This window comes from Schistocerca piceifrons, chromosome 10 (assembly GCF_021461385.2).
Source record: "Schistocerca piceifrons isolate TAMUIC-IGC-003096 chromosome 10, iqSchPice1.1, whole genome shotgun sequence".
NCBI lineage: Eukaryota > Metazoa > Arthropoda > Insecta > Orthoptera > Acrididae > Schistocerca > Schistocerca piceifrons.
The window spans coordinates 60,952,030-60,971,966 of record NC_060147.1 but is presented as its reverse complement, the minus strand read 5'-3'; the positions used below and the strand labels follow the sequence as shown (position 1 = coordinate 60,971,966).

At 42.8% G+C, this 19,937-nt stretch overlaps 1 long non-coding RNA gene across 1 annotated transcript in view; it reads right to left on the bottom strand.

The window, feature by feature from the left end:
• The window catches only part of LOC124718962, a 366,593-nt gene that overhangs the window by 110,411 nt on the left and 236,245 nt on the right, over positions 1–19,937 (bottom strand). The window contains exon 3 of the long non-coding RNA XR_007005953.1: positions 12,419–12,476. This is a non-coding gene — a long non-coding RNA (uncharacterized LOC124718962). The remainder of the gene's footprint in view (positions 1–12,418; positions 12,477–19,937) is intronic.

Sequence of the window (19,937 nt, the reverse complement as noted above, 5' to 3'; positions counted from 1 at the left end):
CTCTACGGGGGAAAAAAAAGTAACACCTAGCACCACAATTGGCACATTGTCATTTCATTACGAAGTCCGATGTCCAACTAAGAGCGAATAAGGTTGGCACACCTCTAATAATTAATATTCAGTCGCGAATTAGGAACTGTGAGCCTATTATTCCGGCAACGGAATAGTAGTCTACGTATTGTCATTCTCAAAATAAAAATAATTTTCTTTGTCAACGCAATTCTTCTTCTTCTTGGTCGGAGAGCGAGAGTTGTTATGCGGATAACTTTCTGGGGCACCAGCGCATACTTGAGAGCGTATGGGAACGGCTGGTTCGGGGATGACATCAGAGGACCCGTTGGCGAGTTTAAGGAAAGTATGCAGCCCCCAGTTCTGATCTCTGACTTTTCGTTTCAACTGACGCAGAATCGGGCGTAATTTGGTGACTGGGCAGGAAGACCGCGAGAGTCGACTATTAGCTGATGAGCCGTTGGCATGCGTTGTGAAAGACGGCGGCCTCGGACAGCGGCGATAAGGAAGTAGGCGCCTACCTGACCACACAGGTCGATAGGAGGCGACTTAGCTGGCGACAGAAACTCGACTCAACCCGCCTGCAAAATTTCTGTCTCTTGCAGCCATCATTACTTCGTCAACCAAACCATCTTACGCGTTATAGCAGGCGGCTGACGTCATACAAACGCACAGATAAGCGTATGCGACCGAGGAAAGTTGTCACCTGTACGTTTGCACAAATCACGATGGTTCGGTGAGCCTCCTGCTTTTTTTCGCAAGTAGCCACTTTGCGGGATGTTTGTGGGCGGCAGAAATACGTTGTTCGACCCTTTCGACGCTTTCTGATTTTTAAGAATAAGCCTCTCTGCGATGCACAACGTCTCGCTTGCAGTCTGCGACTGGACTTTATTGACCATCTCCTTAACCCTCTTGCGCTTACTAAACTATGTTCTGACGAAACGCGCAGCTCTGCGTTAGATATTTTCTATTTGTGCCGTAAATCCTAGGCGCTACAGTCTGGAACCGCGCGACCGCTACGGTCGTAGGTTCGAATCCTGCCTCGGGCATGGATGTGTGTGATGTCCTTAGGTTAGTTAGGTGTAAGTAGTTCTAGGTTCTAGGGGACTGATGACCTCAGAAGTTAAGCCCCATAGTTCTCAGAGCCATTTGAACCATTTTTGTAAATCCTACTTGGTAAGGGCCACAGCAAGATGAACAATAATGGCTCTGAGCACTATGGGACTTAACTTCTAAGGTCATCCGTCCCCTAGAACTTTGAACTACTTAAACCTAACTAACCTAAGGACAGCACACACATCCATGCCCGAGGCAGGATTCGAACCTGCGGCCGTAGCGGTCACGCGGTTTCAGTCTGTAGCGCCTAGGACCACTCGGCCACAGCGGCCGGCGATGAACAATACCGCAGAATCTGTCGAATAAGTGTACTGTAAGAAATTTAATTAATGGATGAATTATTAGGTTGGTACATGCGTCCGTAGAGTTTTTCCTTTTGCCTGTTGGTATTCCGGTGGCTATGGGTTTATTTGCCGATTATATTTTTTTATTTGTAGTTCACTGTTGGTATTTATGGAGTGTCACGTGGAGAATTCGGAACATTTTCGACATATTCTTCTGTTTCGATTCAGAAGAGGTGTAACAGTAGCGGATGCAGCCAAAAATATTTGCGCTGTGTATGGACGTAATGCCACTGGACAGCGCACACCAAGAAAATGGCTTCCTCGTTTTAAGTAGGATCGTTTTGAGATCAGTGACTCTCCACGCTCAGGAAGATTGTCGCGGTTTGATGAAAATCGTTTAAATGCGTTAATCCACAACTATCCGCGTCAGCGTACGCGAGAACTGGCAAATGTGATGAACTGTGAACATACCACCATCGGGCGACATTTGCATGCGATGGGGAAGATTAAAAAATCGGGTGTACGTGTACCGTATGCTTTAAGCCAAAATCACACAAAGCAGCGGCTTGTCATATATGCATCTCTGCTTGCTCGTCATCAATCACAAGCTGTGAACTACCAACCATTCCTATCCTGTATCGGTATTGGTGACGATAAATGGTGTCTTTATGCTAAGTAAAAGAAAGGAATGGTTGAGCCCAAACAAAGCAGCAGCTCCCTGTACAAAGACTGAGTGCATCCACAGGAGATAATGTTATGCATCTGGTGGAACAGCGACGGTGTGGTGGACTACAAAGTACTTCCCCGATGTGTAGCCATCACTGCTGAGATTCATTGGCTACAACTATGACGTCTTGCAGGCGCAATCCGAGAACGACGATCAGGAAGGCTGCGTCAAGTGATACCACTCCACGATAACGCACGCCCTCATTCTGCTAGACTGACAAGAAACACTATACAAGAGTTGGGTTGGCAAGTCATTCCTCACCCACCTCGTTCACCTGATCTAGCGCCCTCAGATTTTCACCTTTTCTGCTCTCTACCGAACAAACTTCAAGGGACTTCACTTCCGGAAGAAGATGTGTTCCGAACACGGCTCGACGAGTTCTTCGCCTCAAAACCACGTGATTGCTACAGTCGCGGAATCGAAAAGTTACCCCAGGGTTGGCAAGCTGTTGTATATAGTGAAGAATATACTATTGAGACTTAAAATCTCTGTCTGTATATCTGTTGTATTTATTAAACTTACGGAAAGACGCTACGAGATTCTGCAGCAACGTAATACATTCCCTTAACGTCATTCGAATGGATTTCAGCCTGGCATCTGCTTTTCCTACAATGCATTTTGCGTGGTTCCTCCTACGCATTTTACGGTAGTTACTTTTCCCAGTGGTTTATTGCCAGTTAGAGAAAAGAGCAGTACTGTGTTACCTCGCCGCACAACATTACATTCTGTGACAACTAGGGTTGGCGATTGTCGTTGAAACAACCGGCTCTCGGATCCAACTTTTTTTTTTTTTAATCTCCAGTTTAATCTGACTGTTACAACCGCTCAAAATAGCCGGTTTCTGAAATAACCGATTTTAGGATTTTTTTATTACTGTTATTTCGGATAATTAACGTAGCTTTCCGACGAAGGCGAAAAATTGTACGATTCCTTGTGTGTTTTAAGATACATAGAATCAAAACATCAAATAAAAAAGGTACATAAAAGAAATGTTAGTTCGTCTACTGTTAAATCCCCTTGTTGGAAAGTAATGAGGGTACGAAGAGCATAAAAGATTCTGCAATATACTCCAACTGATTTTTTTTAATCTGTTAAAAAATCGTGTTGTACTTGAGGATCATACCACTATTTCGACACACGAATAGTCAGAGCTAAATGGTACAAACTAAGATTGGCGAACTATTTTTCGTGTTAAGTTCTTCGTTCCTAAGGCCTGCAAGTAGGTAAAGGCATATTATATAGACATAAGCAGCAGACCCGCTAACTACTATTTTTGTTATGAACTACAAATTAATTGTATGGTTTTTAATTTATTATTGTTGTTGTAATTTCCTTTCTCTTTTCTTATTTTATAAGAATGACAGACAAATAATAAGCTTTTCTGTCAAATTTGTGGCGCCCTTTTCCTTTAAATGACTGGGTGTTGTGTGATGTCCTTAGGTTAGTTAGGTTTAAGTAGTTTTAAGTTCTAGGGGACTGATGACCATAGATGTTAAGTCCAAAAATGGTTCAAATGGCTCTGAGCACTATGGGACTTAACATCTGTGGTCATCAGTCCCCTAGAACTTAGAACTACTTAAACCTAACCAACCTAAGGACGTCACACACATCCATGCCCGAGGCAGGATTCGAACCTGCGACCGTAGCAGTCGCGCGGTTCCGGACGGAGCTCCTAGAACCGCTAGACCACCGCGGCCGGCCATGTTAAGTCCCATAGTGCTCAGTGCCATTTGAACCATTTTCCTTTAAAAGTTGTTTTTTAGTCAAATACCTGTTTTTTGTGTGAAACTAGTAGCGTCCTTTTCCTTTGAAAGCCGCTTTATAGTCAAATACATATCTTAACTTTTTAATGGAAATTTGAATACAATTGATTTTCTTGCCGACAAAACCAAAAACGCTCTTTCAAAATCTTCAAATTAAAAATTCAGCTACAGGGCAAACAATAACTTTTACGAGGAACAATTACTTGTCAATATTTAAAATTTTTATAATGAATTAATCCAATACGGAATATTTATTGCGCAACCTGTCCGTAAATACTAGTACTATAACGTAACTTGACTTCCTTTATAAGAACAATATCATTCAAAGACGTCATCGATCTTTCAGAAGCGGCAGAACACGCTACCAGATCTGTTTTCTTTTAAGGTTTATCTGAAACCAAAGACTTTAGCACTACTGCTACGCCAACTTCACACATCGGATACACATTGAGCTGAAAAAAAAAATCCCTCATGAGACACCGATATCCACATATACAGATGGCAGAAGTATCGCGTACACAAGGTATAAAATGGCTGTGCATGACGCAGCTGTCATTGGTACTCAAGTGATTCATGTGACAAAGTTTCCGACGTGATTGTGGAAGCGCGACGTGAATTAACAGATTCTTAACGCGGAATGGTTGTTGGAGCTTGACGCATGGGACATTCCAACTCTGAAACGGACAGCCAGGGTGCCAGATTCGACAGTCAACGCTCTCAATACGTGCCACATATCGTCCTGTGTTACCCAGTTTTTAAGCCTCCATCAAGCTTGTTCAGCAATAAAAATTATCTTATCATACCGGCTGATTCTCAGCAACATATTGTTTCCGACAATAATAATAATAATAATAATACATTTGTAGTGGGTAGATCTGCTTTCGACCCGCCAGGGTAGCCGAGAGCGCTAACGCGCTGCTTCCTGGACTCGGATGGTCGCGTCGGCCCCGGATCTAATCTACCCGGCGGATTACCGACGAGGGCCGGTGTGCCGGCCAGCCTGGATGTGGTTTTTAGGCGGTTTTCCACATGCCGCTAGGAGAATACTGGGCTGGTCCCCACGTTCCGCCTCAGTTACACGCGTCGTAGAAATTTGAATCACGTTCGCACTATTTCACGATTTATACTAGACGCAGACAGTTGGGGTACACTGATTCCATCCCTGGGGGTACGGGGTGGCGGCAGGAAGGGGTATCCGGCCACCCCTAAAACCTTGCCAAATCCGTTCTAACCACGCCAACCGTGCGATTGCTGCGGGACTATGGCGTAAGCGAAAGAAAGAAAGAAAGAAAGTGGGTAGATTTGCTTTCCTATAGCTGCAGCATCGGCTGATTTGTATTTGGGTTCGAGAATGTCAGGACATCAGACACAAAACATGATTCTGAGCAAGAGGTAAGTCACTTATTTCAGGCCAGGTCTCACCTTGCATTCTTGAGCAAACAGGGTGCAGTCGGGAATGTCAGGTGCGCTAGCAAGCAGATAAATTTTCAGCGGCAGCACTGGTATTTTCAACAATTTTCTTCCGATCAGAGAGGCAATTTATTTTTGTGGATATTCCACGCCAAACATTGCACTTCATTATCAAGCAATATTCATGATGTACTACGGTACTGAATTTTGGTTACGTAATTTTCACTGAGCACACAATCACTTTTTTTGGCATTTCATTACATTCATTTTCTTTATTTCATAATTTACATTTCATGAAGCTTAGAGTTTTATTTCACGACACTGTTCACATGCGCAACACAGGGCCACCCAACAATCAGTTTTGCTCAGCAGCTGAATACGACACCTGCAGTACACGTTACACGAGGAGGAACTTTTTGAAATAAATGTATCTCATGCAGACAATTTTCAATAGAAAGCTCACAGCAGAGACAGTGGTTACCTCGGTGACTCAGCGCAAAGCGGTTGCCTGCCGTGTGTGGAGCTCTCGCAGTCCTGAGGATATACCCGCGAACCTGTGGATTGCAGGCGTCCTGGGCTGGCACTGCTGAAAGCCGTGGCTTTACGAAGCGCTAGCCGAGTCAGCTGACCCGATACCAAAGCCGGTTGGCCTCCAAGCGCTATCTTTTGAGGAGCGAAACTTGCACCTAGAAGTAATACACACGTCGCCGTGGAGTTGAGCGTCAGGAACACGCGGAAGTAGCGGCTCACCGCGTATGGGGACAGTTGTTTTAAGGTCTCGTACCTCAACCGGTAAAAGCGGAATCCTCATAGGGTTACGTTGCCGTCCGTCTATCTGTCAGAAATCCTTTTTTTTCTCATGGACGGATATACACATCAAGTTGAAATTTGTGTCACATACTACGGTATACAGCCCCCTGGCGGTTTAAAAAATTAAAGTTTCTAAGATGCTGCAATCAAAAGGTACGGCCTATTTTTGTCACATATTTCTATACTCTAAAACTTACTCATCAAATCCTATAGGGTACTTCCCATTGACCTAGAATTCTGAAATTTGGGAAGAAGCAGGGTTTCACAGTACAATAAAATGAAAAAAATCTGAAAATTGTTTAATTTGTAATTATATTACACGAAAAAAATTTGTTATTTTCAATCTGACTGGCTGTCCGGCCGTCTGCTAGGACCATTTTTTTCTCAGGAATGGGTGAACGTATCAACTTGTAACTCATGCTCATACATTAAGGATAATTGCTGAATGTGGTGCCACGCAACGTGGCACTACACAAAACTGGCGCTAATAGCATAGGTACATAGGGAACACGCACCACACAGGTCTGTAAGTGCTCGGTGTTGGTGATACGTTGAGAAAACCATCCCGAAACACATGTGCTACAAAACGCCACTGTTTCCTGCACTGTTTCCCGACATCAGTATGGGATATGATCACCATGCACACGTACACAGGCCGCACAACGGGTCGGCATACTCTGGGTCAAATGGGTGAGCAGCTGCTGAGGTATAGCCTCCCATTCTTGCACCAGTGCCTGTCGGAGCTCCTGAAGTGTCGTAGGCGTTTGAAGACGTGCAGCGATACGTCGACCGAGAGCATCCCAGACGTGCTCGATGGGGCTTAGGACTGGAGAACAGGCAGGCCACTCCATTCGCCTGATATCTTCTGTTTCAAGGTACTCCTCCAGGATGGCAGCTCGGTGGGGCCGTGCGTTATCATCCATCAGGAGGAAGGTGGGACCCACTGCACACCTGAAAAGGCGGACATACTGGTGCAAAATGTCGTCCCGATACACCTGACCTGTTACAGTTCCTCTGTCAAAGACATGGAGAGGTGTACGTGTACCAATCATAATCCCACCCCACACCATCAAACCACGACCTCCATACAGGTCTCTTTCAAGGACACTGACGGGTTGGTATCTGCTTCCTGGTTCACGCTAGATGAAAACCCGGTGAGATTCACTGTTCAGACTACACCTGGACTCGTCCGTGAACATAACCTGGGACCGCTGTTCCAATGACCATGTACTGTGTTCTTGACACCAGGCTTTACTGGCTATCCTGTGACCAGGGGTCAGTGAAATGCACCTTGCACGTCTCCAGGCGAATAAACCATGTCTGTTCAGTCGTCTGTAGACTGTGTGTCTGGAGAAAACTGTTCCAGTGGCTGCGGTAAGGTCCCGGGCAAGGCTGTCTGCGGGCACTGATGGTGAGATATCGGTCTTCTTGTGGTGCTGTACACTGTGGACGTCCCGCACTGTAGCGCCTGGACATGTTTCCTGTCTGCTGGAATCGTTGCCATAATCTTGAGATCACACTTCGTGGCACACGGAGGGCCCGTGCTACGACCTGCTGTGTTTGACCAGACTCCAGTCGCCCTAGTATTCTACCCCTCCTAACGTCATCCATATGTGTTCTTTGGGTCATTTTCAACACACCGTCACCATTAGCACGTCTGAAAACGTCTGCACACTTACTCGCTGCACCGTACTCTGACATGCACCAACACACCTCTGCGTATGTGGATTGCTGCCAGCGCCGCCGTGCGACGACCTCAGGTCAAATGCACAGCACGGTCATACCCCGAGATGATTTAAACCCGCAAACGGCCTACCAGAGCGGCCTTTCACCATGTATCAGCATTATTCTTAATATATGAGCGTGAGTGTAGGATACGTCCCGTTGACCTAGAATCATGAAATTTGACAGGAAGCAAGGTTTTACAGTATACCTAAGTAAAAAATTTAGAAACTTGTTGACCTGTAATTACATCAAATAAAAATATCTTTTGCCATTTGAACATGTTTTATTAAATCTTCTCTGTCTGAACATATAAAACTGAAGTCCCTTCCTCGCTTCTTTCTGTAGGTCTGGGCTTTGTCTGAGGTTTAGGAATTCCTTTCCAGTATCAGTACCGATAACATGCAAAAATCATTGAGGTTCTCCATTGCGAGGATGGTTGAACTATGTGTAGGTAAGTTTATACGGAACGCTCAATGCAAGAGTCCTACTTGCACTTTGCCAATTTTTTTATTTTCGTCATACATCTCCGAAGTCACGTATGACAAATGCCAGGATGGTTCCGTTGAAATGAACGCAGCCAGTTTCCTGCACAATCCCAACTCACACAAGTAGCTGGGTGTAGCAATTGTTACGGCGTCTCATCGCAGTAAGTGAAAACGTTCGTGCACTGGTGACGTCACACCGTCGAACTCCACGCAGATATTCCACTACTTGGAAAGCGTTAAAGGAAGAATCTGCCTCTCGTGGAGAACATGGCCAATGAGATGTAGCACCGGCTTTACGTCACAAGCAGAGCTTAAGAGACGCCCTATTGCATTAAGTAATATGGAATGGAACCCTGTGTTTGGCGGTTTTTATATTGTAAGGTGCATAGTATCAATATAAGCTGTTTCAAACCAGCAGTACACTGAGGACTTCTCGAAAACGCACCGTTTTTTTGTACAGTTTGTTGTAATAGAATGACAGGAAACTACATATTGGTAGGTAAAAGTTTATCGTATTTCATGCTTTTCGTATTTTAACTCCTGTAGTATGAGAGAAAGGTTCAGGAGTGGAATTAAAATACGAGGTGAAAGGATATCAATGATACGATTCGCTGATGACATTGCTATCCTGAGTGAAAGTGAAGAAGAATTAAATGATCTGCTGAACGGAATGAACAGTCTAATGAGTACACAGTATGGTTTGAGACTGAATCGGAGAAAGACGGAGGTAATGAGAAGTAGTAGAAATGAGAACAGCGAGAAACTTAACATCAGGATTGATGGTCACGAAGTCAATGAAGTTAAGGAATTCTGCTACCTAGGTAGTAAAATAACCAATGACGGACGGAGCAAGGAGGACATCAAAAGCAGACTCGCTATGGCAAAAAAGGCATTTCTGGCCAACAGAAGTCTACTAATATCAAATACCGGCCTTAATTTGAGGAAGAAATTTCTGAGGATGTACGTCTGGAGTACAGCATTGTATGGTAGTGAAACATGGACTGTGGGAAAACCGGAACAGAAGAGAATCGAAGCATTTGAGATGTGGTGCTATAGACGAATGTTGAAAATTAGATGGACTGATAAGGTAAGGAATGAGGAGGTTCTACGCAGAATCGGAGAGGGAAGGAATATGTGGAAAACACTGATAAGGAGAAGGGACAGGATGATAGGACATCTGCTAAGACATGAGGGAATGACTTCCATGGTACTAGAGGGAGCTGTAGAGGGCAAAAACTGTAGAGGAAAACAGAGATTGGAATACGTCAAGCAAATAATTGAGGACGTAGGTTGCAAGTGCTACTCTGAGATGAAGAGGTTAGCACAGGAAAGGAATTCGTGGCGGGCCGCATCAAACCAGTCAGTAGACTGATGACAAAAAAAAAAAAAAAAGTATGAGAGCATACCATTTCAATGCTACAGCGCAATCATGATTTATGAAAAGCCACTCGTTTTTGGTACAAATTGTCATTATTAAAAAATAAAGACATCTGTGGTTACAACCTATAAACTTTTGTATATATACCACGTAACGTAGATACTGCAATTGTGTTCGAACTGTGGCTTGATCAGTAGTTTCGTAACCTAAGAATCGAAAGGTAGCAGGCTGCGTCTGGCTACCTGCAATTTTTTTCACTTTATGTTTTCCAGATGATTTTGGAGCTTTATTATTTTGATAGAAGTATGATCTGCAGTACCCGATGTTAACTATTATAAATAATATGTCTGCTGCAGTTTTTGTTGCATAGGGCAGTAACTGGAATGTTTCTCCTATTGGCCAGAAATCTTAACAAACTAATTCGAAATAATAAATTTGCTGAATGCGATTATGTTAGACATCAGCCGTGTTAGCTATGGAGGTATTACAGACTAGTGGCATGTGAAAATTTGTGCTGCACCGGTGCTCGAACCCAGATTTCCCACTTCCCGCAAGCGGTCACGTTAACCGTTTCGGCTATCCGGAATATAACCTGACTGTTAGCGGTTTGTCAATTAACCGAGTTTCGGTTTTTTTTAATTTCTTGTAATAAACACTGACATCTAACTAAGATGGGAAATTTTTACACTCTCAGTTTCCAGATTCGTACTATCAAGATATTAAATCAAATAGGTAAATAAAAGAAAGCTCATTCCGACCGCTGTTCGCTGCTTTTCTCGAAAAGCGCCAAGTTGCTGAATACTACAAAATATCACCGGAATTCTACTACTGAACCTAATTTTTTGAAACTGCTCGCAAACCATGTTGTGATCGGGGATCATGTCACAATTTGGGCGTTACGAATAGTCAGTGTTACAGGGTGAAAACCGAGGCCGAACACTCTGGTTTTCGTGTTAATTTGTCCGTTTTCAAGAGCTACAAGCAAGTAAAAGCATATTATGTAGACACCGGCAGCAGATCACCTACTTTCTGTTTTCACCGAAAACTATGAATGAATTATTGTTGAGTTTTTAATTTATAATTTTATTATATGTGATCGGAGGCTTTCCCGGCGTATGTGATGTTTCCAGGGCTCTCGGGTGTCCAGCCGGATGCGGTCGTTGAAGTCCCACGATATTTCGGCGATAACCTTTCCGCCATTATTTTCTTCCCCTTATTATCTCATAGATATCGCAGGCTCTTAACTTTTTAAAGCAAACAAAACACTGTACTGCATTGCCCCGTGACTCATTTCCAGACTAGGTTTGGTGGCATTCTGCAATACAACGGATGTCCGGCGACGACGGGAGGAAACTGCCGTATAGACCGGGTGGGGCCAAGTCCTGCATACTGCACGTACACGCTTGCCTTAAATCACGACACACTGCAACAGGGACACTACTGTCCCACCAATGGCCTGCCAATTTTTATGCCATGTTTTTTTTTTTTTTTTTTTTTTTTTCCCGTTCGTGTCGGCACTGTTATTAGAACAGAAATGATCGGTTTTCCCATTTTATACAGGGTGTTACAAAAAGGTACGGCCAAACTTTCAGGAAACATTCCTCACACACAAAGAAAGAAAATATGTAATGTGGACATGTGACCGGAAACGCTTACTTTCCATGTTAGAGCTCGTTTTATTACTTCTCTTCAAATCACATTAATCATGGAATGGAAACACACAGGAACAGAACGTACCAGCGTGACTTCAAACACTTTGTTACAGGAAATGTTCAAAATGTCCTCCGTTAGCGAGGATTCATGCATCCACCCTCCGTCGCATGGAATCCCTGATGCGCTGATGCAGCCCTCGAGAATGGCGTATTGTATCACAGCCGTCCACAATACGAGCACGAAGAGTCTCTACATTTGGTACCGGGATTGCGTAGACAAGAGCTTTCTAATGCCCCCATAAATGAAAGTCAAGAGGGTTGAGGTCAGGAGAGCGTGGAGGCCATGGAATTGGTCCGCCTCTACCAATCCATCGGTCACCGAATCTGTTGTTGAGAGGCGTACGAACACTCCTACTGAAATGTGCAGGAGCTCCATCGTGCATGAACCACATGCTGTGTCGTACTTGTAAAGGCACATGTTCTGGCAGCACAGGTAGAGTATCCCGTATGAAATCATGGCGGTAAATCGAGGAATTACAGTACATACTGACGAAACTAAAATGAGCTATAACATGGAAATTAAGCGTTTCCGGACACATGTCCACAAAACATCTTTTCTTTATTTGTGTGTGAGGAGTGTTTCCTGAAAGTTTGGCCATACCTTTTTGTAACACCCTGTATAATGATGCAATAATTCAAACGAATGCAATTTTTACGAATAAAAATTACTCCTTTTTTAAAAAAAGGTTTATTTAAAAACGAATTTCAGCACTGAGGCTATGGCTAATTGATATTTCGGTTTTTTAGTCAGTTATTCGTAAAAAAATAAAACACAGCTGTTATAATCGAAACCAAACAAACTCCAAGAAATATCGGTTATTCAGAACTAAAATACCGGTATCGGTTTTAGCCGTTCAGTTTTTCCCATCCCTAGTCCAGCTGGATACGACAGGTCCATGCGAGTCTTCTCTGATCGAAATTTTCTCGGCCTCTTACAACCTATGAATGCCGGATTGCTCTACGCTCCACTATAATCAGAGGCTTGTGACCGTACGATACCTTTGCTGCTTCTTGGTGGGAGCCTTCGGTGTGCGGCGATGTGAGGGCTTCCCGAGATCTGAAACAGAAAGATAAGTGCGTGGAAGTTACTGTCGCCAAGTTCATCTCCTGCGATATCAGATGTCCCCAAGAGAATTCATCATAATTTTATCAGAAAGCCTTCTGGCAGATATTTTTACATCTGATGTAACTATCATGCATTTGCGAACAATTTCCAGGCTTTCTTCTCTACAGGCAGCGCGGGGTAGCCGCGCGGCCTGCGGCGCCTTGTCACGGTCAGTGCGGCTCCCCCCCCCCCCCCCGTCCCCCCCCCCCCCCGTCGGAGGTTCGAGTCCTCCCTCGGGCGCATGTGTGTATGTTTGCGCGTTTAGTGTGTGTGTGTGTGTGTGTGTTCCATAGCGTCCATAGCGTAAGTTAATTTAAGTAGTGTGTAGGCTTAGGGGCCGATGACCTAAGTAGTTTGGTCACATAAGACCTTACCACAAATTTCCAATTTTTCTTCTCGACAGCATCCCGAAACCACATCCGAAAACGGCGAAGAACTTTCCAACAGCGCATGAGCGCACGACCGCTTCACTTGTACAGTAAATGCAAGGTCGTTATAAATTATTGAAACGATTCCATAAATTCACCTTAGCTACGTTAATTGACGTATTATCGCAAAACAACAATCTCAGGAAAATTCAAAAAGTTTTCTTCAGATTTCTTGATTAAAGTAATAACGTTTAAATCTAAAATTTTATTGATATATTTTGAGTCCATCTCAAAAGAAATGTGTGTGAAATCTTATGGGACTTAACTGCTAAGGTCATCAGTCCCTAAGGTTACACACTACTTAACCTAAATTATTCTAAGGGCAAACACACACACCCATGCCCGAGGCAGGACTCGAACCTCCGCCGGGACCAGCCGTACAGTCCATGACTGCAGCGCCTGAGACCGCTTTGCTAATCCGCGCGGCTGAGTACATCTCACATGTGATTCGATTTTACTATGTACGACGTTTAACTTGAGACTTGTTTTAACATCTTCGTCACTACCTGTAATTAATAGCAAGGTAAACGAGAAGAATGCTTTTGGGATTTACAGAAAAAACACCAGTACCGAGAGTATCATGAATTACAGTTCATACTACCCCAGCCAGCACAGGAAAGCATACTTTAATTTCACCATCAGTCGGTTGTTAAAAAGTTAACTTTCAAGTGCAAGGAATGATGCTGAGCCGAATACAATAGAATATATTGCTAAGATCAATAGCTACCCACTTAATTACGTCGTGTAAAGCAACGTAATGAAAAGTTTCACTAAACCGGTGTCAGTACGATCTCAGCCTCTGACATTACTAGTCCAGTTAGGAGTACGTGCATATACAAGAAAATGGTTTCAGTGTAGCTGAAGATAGCAGTAAGTACATTTGTTTACCATACTATGGTAAAATTAGTGACAGAGTTGCCTCAGTTTTTAGAAAACTGAAAGTAAATGTGGCGTTTTTTGCTGCGAGTAACTTGGGTAGAATTTCAAAAAATAGTATTGAAAAAAGAAATCTTTTCTATTGGTCGGGTATCTATAGACTTGCAAGTCCCGGCTGCAATGGTTGCTATGTGGGGTAAACTAGTAAAGCCAGTTTCAGCGAACATGTCACATCAGATCGTAAAGATGAGGCACGAAAATCAATCTTTGCTGCGAACCGTCTTGAAAGTGGGCGCAGTGGATCAGTATTGTCCCCACATACGAAGATAGAAGTGAGGACGCAGCGATTTGTTGGAGGAGTCTGAAATCGTCTGACACTGCTTAGTGTCTCTCAGTTTAGGGAACTGTTCAAAAATCATTGCTACGCTCCGATCCCAACAGTCGCCTGATACGACAGTGACTTAGTTAGGATTACACTACTCCTAGATCGCATATGAGTACAAACTTTCTAAAAAATTTAATGTATTTCTCACCTTATTACATGATTCAGTTGGCAGTTTATTATTTCTAACACCAAACCGTGTAAATTATAATGGAATTTTATGCGAAATGTGTAAGACAAGACACCTGAAAGATTTCTGGAATTTCGATGTACTGCAGACGTTATGACAATTAACAGCACAACTCTCGTCTGATCCAATTGCTTTAATTGTACTTAGTATGTAGCACGACTTTAGTACCATTTTATTAACTTATGTATTTCAACAAGACATTTGTATTCAAATGGGACTTAACATCTGAGGTCATCTGTCCCCTAGACATAGAACTACTTAAACCTAACTAACCTAATGACATCACACACATCCATGCCCGAGGCAGGATTCGAACCGTAGCTACAGCGCGGTTCCGAACTGAAGCGCCTAGAACCGCTCGGCCACAACGGCCGGCCGTTTGTATTTTTTAAATTATGTACGATTGTATAATGTGCAAAAGTAACCGACGCCACTGGCTAGTTCACACAATTACCACCACGTATAACTGTGGTTTTAGTTACGACCACCCTATTTTTTTATGTACATACGTTTTTAAAAAGTATAAAATAATAAATACAAAATTTATGATTGACATAAAAAGATGCTCCTTCTGATCTCAAAATTGGTAATAATTACATCTCTCGAGTAAAAGAATTTAAATATTTAGGTGAATGGATTGCAGATAATTGTAATGAAATCTGTCAGCTCAAGAGTCCAGAAAATGAAGACGGCGTTTCAGTTAACAAAAAACGTTTACAACAAAAAGAGTCTCTCGTGGAACTGCAAAATACGACACTACACAACAGTGATTAAACCCGAAGCTCTCTACTCATCTGAGACACTAACACTAAAAGGGGAATTAGAAGTGAAAGAACATAAAATACTGAGGTAAACTCTAGGAACAAAAACAAAAGATGGTGTGCATTATCCAAAACCCAATGCAGAAATATATAAAAATGTCTCCAAAACAACAGGCACCATGCACATGAGAAGAATCCAATTCATGGGGCATTTAGAAAGAACGGACTGAAACAGGTTAATGCACAAAATCCATACATTTTTAAAGAACAAAAAAATGGTACAAATGGCTCTGAGCACTATGGGACTCAACTGCTGAGGTCATAAGTCCCCTAGAACTTAGAACTACTTAAACCTAACTAACCTAACGACATCACACACATCCATGCCCGAGGCAGGATTCGAACCTGCGACCGTAGCGGTAGCGCGGTTCCAGACTGTAGCGCCTAGAACCGCTCGGCCACTTCGGCCGGCATTAAAGAACGAACTACAGACGGAAAAAGATCTGAGAGAATTACGGTCTCCAAATCGGCATGACTGAAATAAAATCAGAAAAATCACAAACACACGGTGTTTTGAGGAAGAAGAGAGAAAAACTAACCGACATACGTGGTCTGCGCAACGAAAACAAGCCCATTTGTTGCGTATGAAGGAGTACTGGGGAAAAGGAACGCCAACAAATGTTGATTACGCGTGGTCATAGGTGAACGATCCGCCAAGGAGAAGAGTAAATACAAATTATAAAATGAAGTTGATGCACGTTGTCAATGCATCGTGCGCTGCAGAGGCGCTGTGAATTGGTGTGACGTACACTGAACACGGCTGTGTTGTAATTGTAAGGCCGCCCGTTGAGGCCGAGCAGTTCTAGGCGCTTCAGTCCGGAACCACGTGGCTTCTACGGTCGCAGGTTCGAATCCTGCCTCAGGCATGGACCTGTGTGATGTCCTTAGGTTAATTAGGTTTAAGTAGTTCCAAGTCTAGGGGACTGATGACCTTAGATGTTAAGTCCCATAGTGCTCAGAGCCATTTGATTTGAAATTGTAAACAGTGCCCTCCATGCGGACTAAACATCTGACATGAATAGTCCACTTGGAAGAATGTGCATATGCAAGTGATTTTAATGTTTTAACTTACATTTACTGGTATGTTTTATATGACTGACTACGCTTCTATCTTATGCAACTCTACATTTCATAAGACATGCATGCTTCATATTGTCACTGGTTCTTTCTTTTTTTTTAGAACTGAAGATGGCTACACAGTGATCGAAATCTAGATAGGCAACAAACATCATTTGCGACTGATTGCTCTTCCGTTTACTAATTGTACTTGACTAATTCATCACAATTGAGACAATTTGTACGAAATATTTATAAATTATATACAGAAACCTTCCTCATGAGTCAGTGTATACACTAGCGAAAAGCGGATCAAACCATTACAGCGTTCCCTGCCTGCAGTTACATACAGATGCAAATCAGGTGGCTTAAGTTTATATCTGGAGATACATGACAAAGTGTGTCCCCAGAATTATGTTGCTCAGCGTGATATCACAACAGAAAATTTCAGATCAGCGGAGCTCCTGCCAGCTGCCATGTGCTTCAGTGTTTCTGTAAGTCTTTCGAAACAACTTATCGAGTTGCTCACGGCAGTTTCATTTCTTCTTTTATACAGTACTGTTTAACATTCTGCAAGAAAACAAAGAATGTCTCTTCGCCCTCGGTAGTTGAACTAGTTCCCGTTTTCAATTTCTAGCTCCTTCAAAAGATTAACATACGAAAACGTTACACTTTTAGAGGCCACTCTTTTCTCCATCATCTCCGTATTTTTCTTTTTATATAACTTCTTAAATAATACTAGGAGGGGAGGATATCATGTGTGGCCCACCGCAGATGGCGGATATGGGGGCGGGGAGGTTCATCAACGGCTTCCCGGCGGACGTGAGGAAAATAAAATAGCCCTCGCGAATCAAACACATCGTCAGCGGTTAACAGTCGAGTTGTAAATCCAGCTAACGTTAATTACCTTTCAAAGTCAAATACGGAAAGATCTTTTAGAAAAAAAAATAGCACCGTCCAAAAAGGCGGATAAAGGCTACATCGGATTCGGTGGGTAGCCAACTACAAGACAACAACGAATCGGATCGTTTGCAATCACCAAAATGCACACTAACACAAAAAAGGAGAGTCAACATAAGTAAATAAATAATATAGCAATACACAACACAAACTCACTATTTAAGACCGAAAAACTCAAGATCTCATAGGTCAATAAAATAATCAAAAAATTTTAATAGTGAGGCTCACTCCAAGAAATGAGAAACACGTTAGAGGACCCGTTCGAACCACAAGGATATAGTATTGACAACGGGAAACCAGTTCAGAAGGTTGTGAAGCAACGTCCTGAATTTGGAGCGGGACTTATAGTGAATATAAAAATAATAAATTCGGTAACTGATTTTCAAGCAATATCATCAAGAACTGCAACTCTTACTTTTGAATCAATAAACAAAACTTACACAATTATAAATGCTCATGTTCCAACAAATGAAAAAAATTCCAACAGCAACAAAGAGAGCGGCAGATAAATATTGGGATCTTCTCGAACAAACTGTGAACGTAATAAATAAAAGGAATGTAAAAATCTTATTCGGAGGCTTCAACGCCCAGCCCACAAGAAAACCTAAATCGGGTAAGGTAGAAGAATCTTTTTACCCATTCGCCAAGTGTGCAAGTTAGGTGGGTCGACAATATATTCCTGTCATGTGACGCACATGCCGCCACCAGTGTCGTATAGAATATATTAGACGTGTTTTCCTGTGGAGGAATCGGTTGACCTATGACTCTGCGATCAAATGTTTTCGGTTCCCATTGGAGAGGCAGGTCCTTTCGTCTACTAATCGCACGGTTTTGCAGTGCGGTTGCAAAACACAGACACTACACTTATTACAGTGAACAGAGACGTCAATGAACAAACGGACAGATCATAACTTTGCGAAAATAAATAAACTTTTCACCCGAGGGAGGACTTGAACCAAGGACCTCTCGTTCCACAGCTGCTCACGCTAACCACGGGACCACGGCGCTCCTGAGCTCACATTATCCTTGATGTTGCTTATCTTGCGCATGGACTACTCAGTTTGTATATTTTGCTTATTTTTTCATAGTTTCACACAACTTCTTCCTGTTTTCTCGATTGATTTGTGTTCAGTTTTTCAAGGCCTATCCACTGTGCCAACTTATAACTAAATCTGAGGGGGGTGCGATGGGGAGGTTTCCTTGTAAGTAGGCTGCCTACACTACGCTTGTGCGTCCTCTTTTAGAATACTGTTGCGCGGTGTGGGATCCTTACCAGATAGGACTGACGGAGTACATCGAAAAAGTTCAAAGAAAAGCAGCACGTTTTGTATTACCGCGAAATATGGGAGAGAGTGTCACAGAAATGATACAGGATTTGGGCTGGAAATCATAAAAACAAAGGCGTTTTTCGTTGCTACGGAATCTTCTCACGAAATTCCAATCACCAACTTTCTCCTCCGAATGCGAAAATATTTTGTTGCCACCGACCTACATGGGGAGGAACGATCACCACGATAAAAGAAAGGAAATCAGAGCTCGCACGGAAAGAACACGTGTTCATTCCTTCCGCGCGCTATGCGAGATAGGAATAACAGAGAATTGTGAAGGTGGTTCGATGAACCTTCTGCCAGGCACTTAAATGTGATTTGCAGAGAATGCATGTAGATTTAGAAATAAGTTAGATGCCGTACAAATGAGTTGGTTAGTGAAGGGAGACCTTCCCAACTAACACATACATAAGAAAAGAAATAAAGTCAGTCTAAAAACAAATTACGTAAGATATACATAACTGAAACAGACCTGTATATGTGCATACAGAGCACGCACTTGATAACGTAAATAATAATGCATCACAGTAATAAAACAATAGGCAATACATAAATTATCTTCAAAGAAAAAAGAAAAAAAAATGCTGAGGCGATTCTGTGACACAGTAAATTTCCTTTTACACAAAAGCTTCAATTACGTAAAAATTATGCAATACATTGATACAGCACTATCACCTCACCATGGCACTGTGCAAAATCTCCATGATTATTCTGTACGTTGGTAATTTTCTACTGCGGTGGTAGTAACAGTTGGACTCTAATGTTCCAGTTTACATAGTCTTTTGCACATAATAATTTGTTGGGCGCGATACTGCTCACACGACAAGGGTAAACTATTTAAGTCGCACTATCACATTGAGTCGCATGAACATATTGTTTAGCATTGTGTGGAAATCAGTTGGGAAATTCCCGCGATTGCAACCACGTTTGTATAACACACGTTCTGTCTCGTGCGGCTTTCCCCTGTGCAATCCCTAAACCACCACCTTGTCACGTGGAACAGCAGACAGCAAGTAACTCACTATTTTGCAAGCATGAGTTATTACGCTGATAATTCGCTAATATGCACACCTGTCAGCACCTGCCCGTTTTTGAATTGAAATCATTATATTCTTCTTCAAGTTTGAGGCTATTTCGCTTATCTCATACATCTTACACACCAGGTGGAAGAAGCGTATCATGGCTGGCTCTCCAAAGGCTATCAGTAGTTTTGAAGGAAAGTCGTCTACTCCAGGGGCCATGTTACTGCTTAGATCTTCCAGCGTTCTGTCAAAGTCTTCTTGCAGTGCCATACCGCCCAAGTCACATTCATTTACTTACTCTTTCCCACCCACAATGTTCCATTCAAATTCATTTCCCTTGTGCTGCCCAT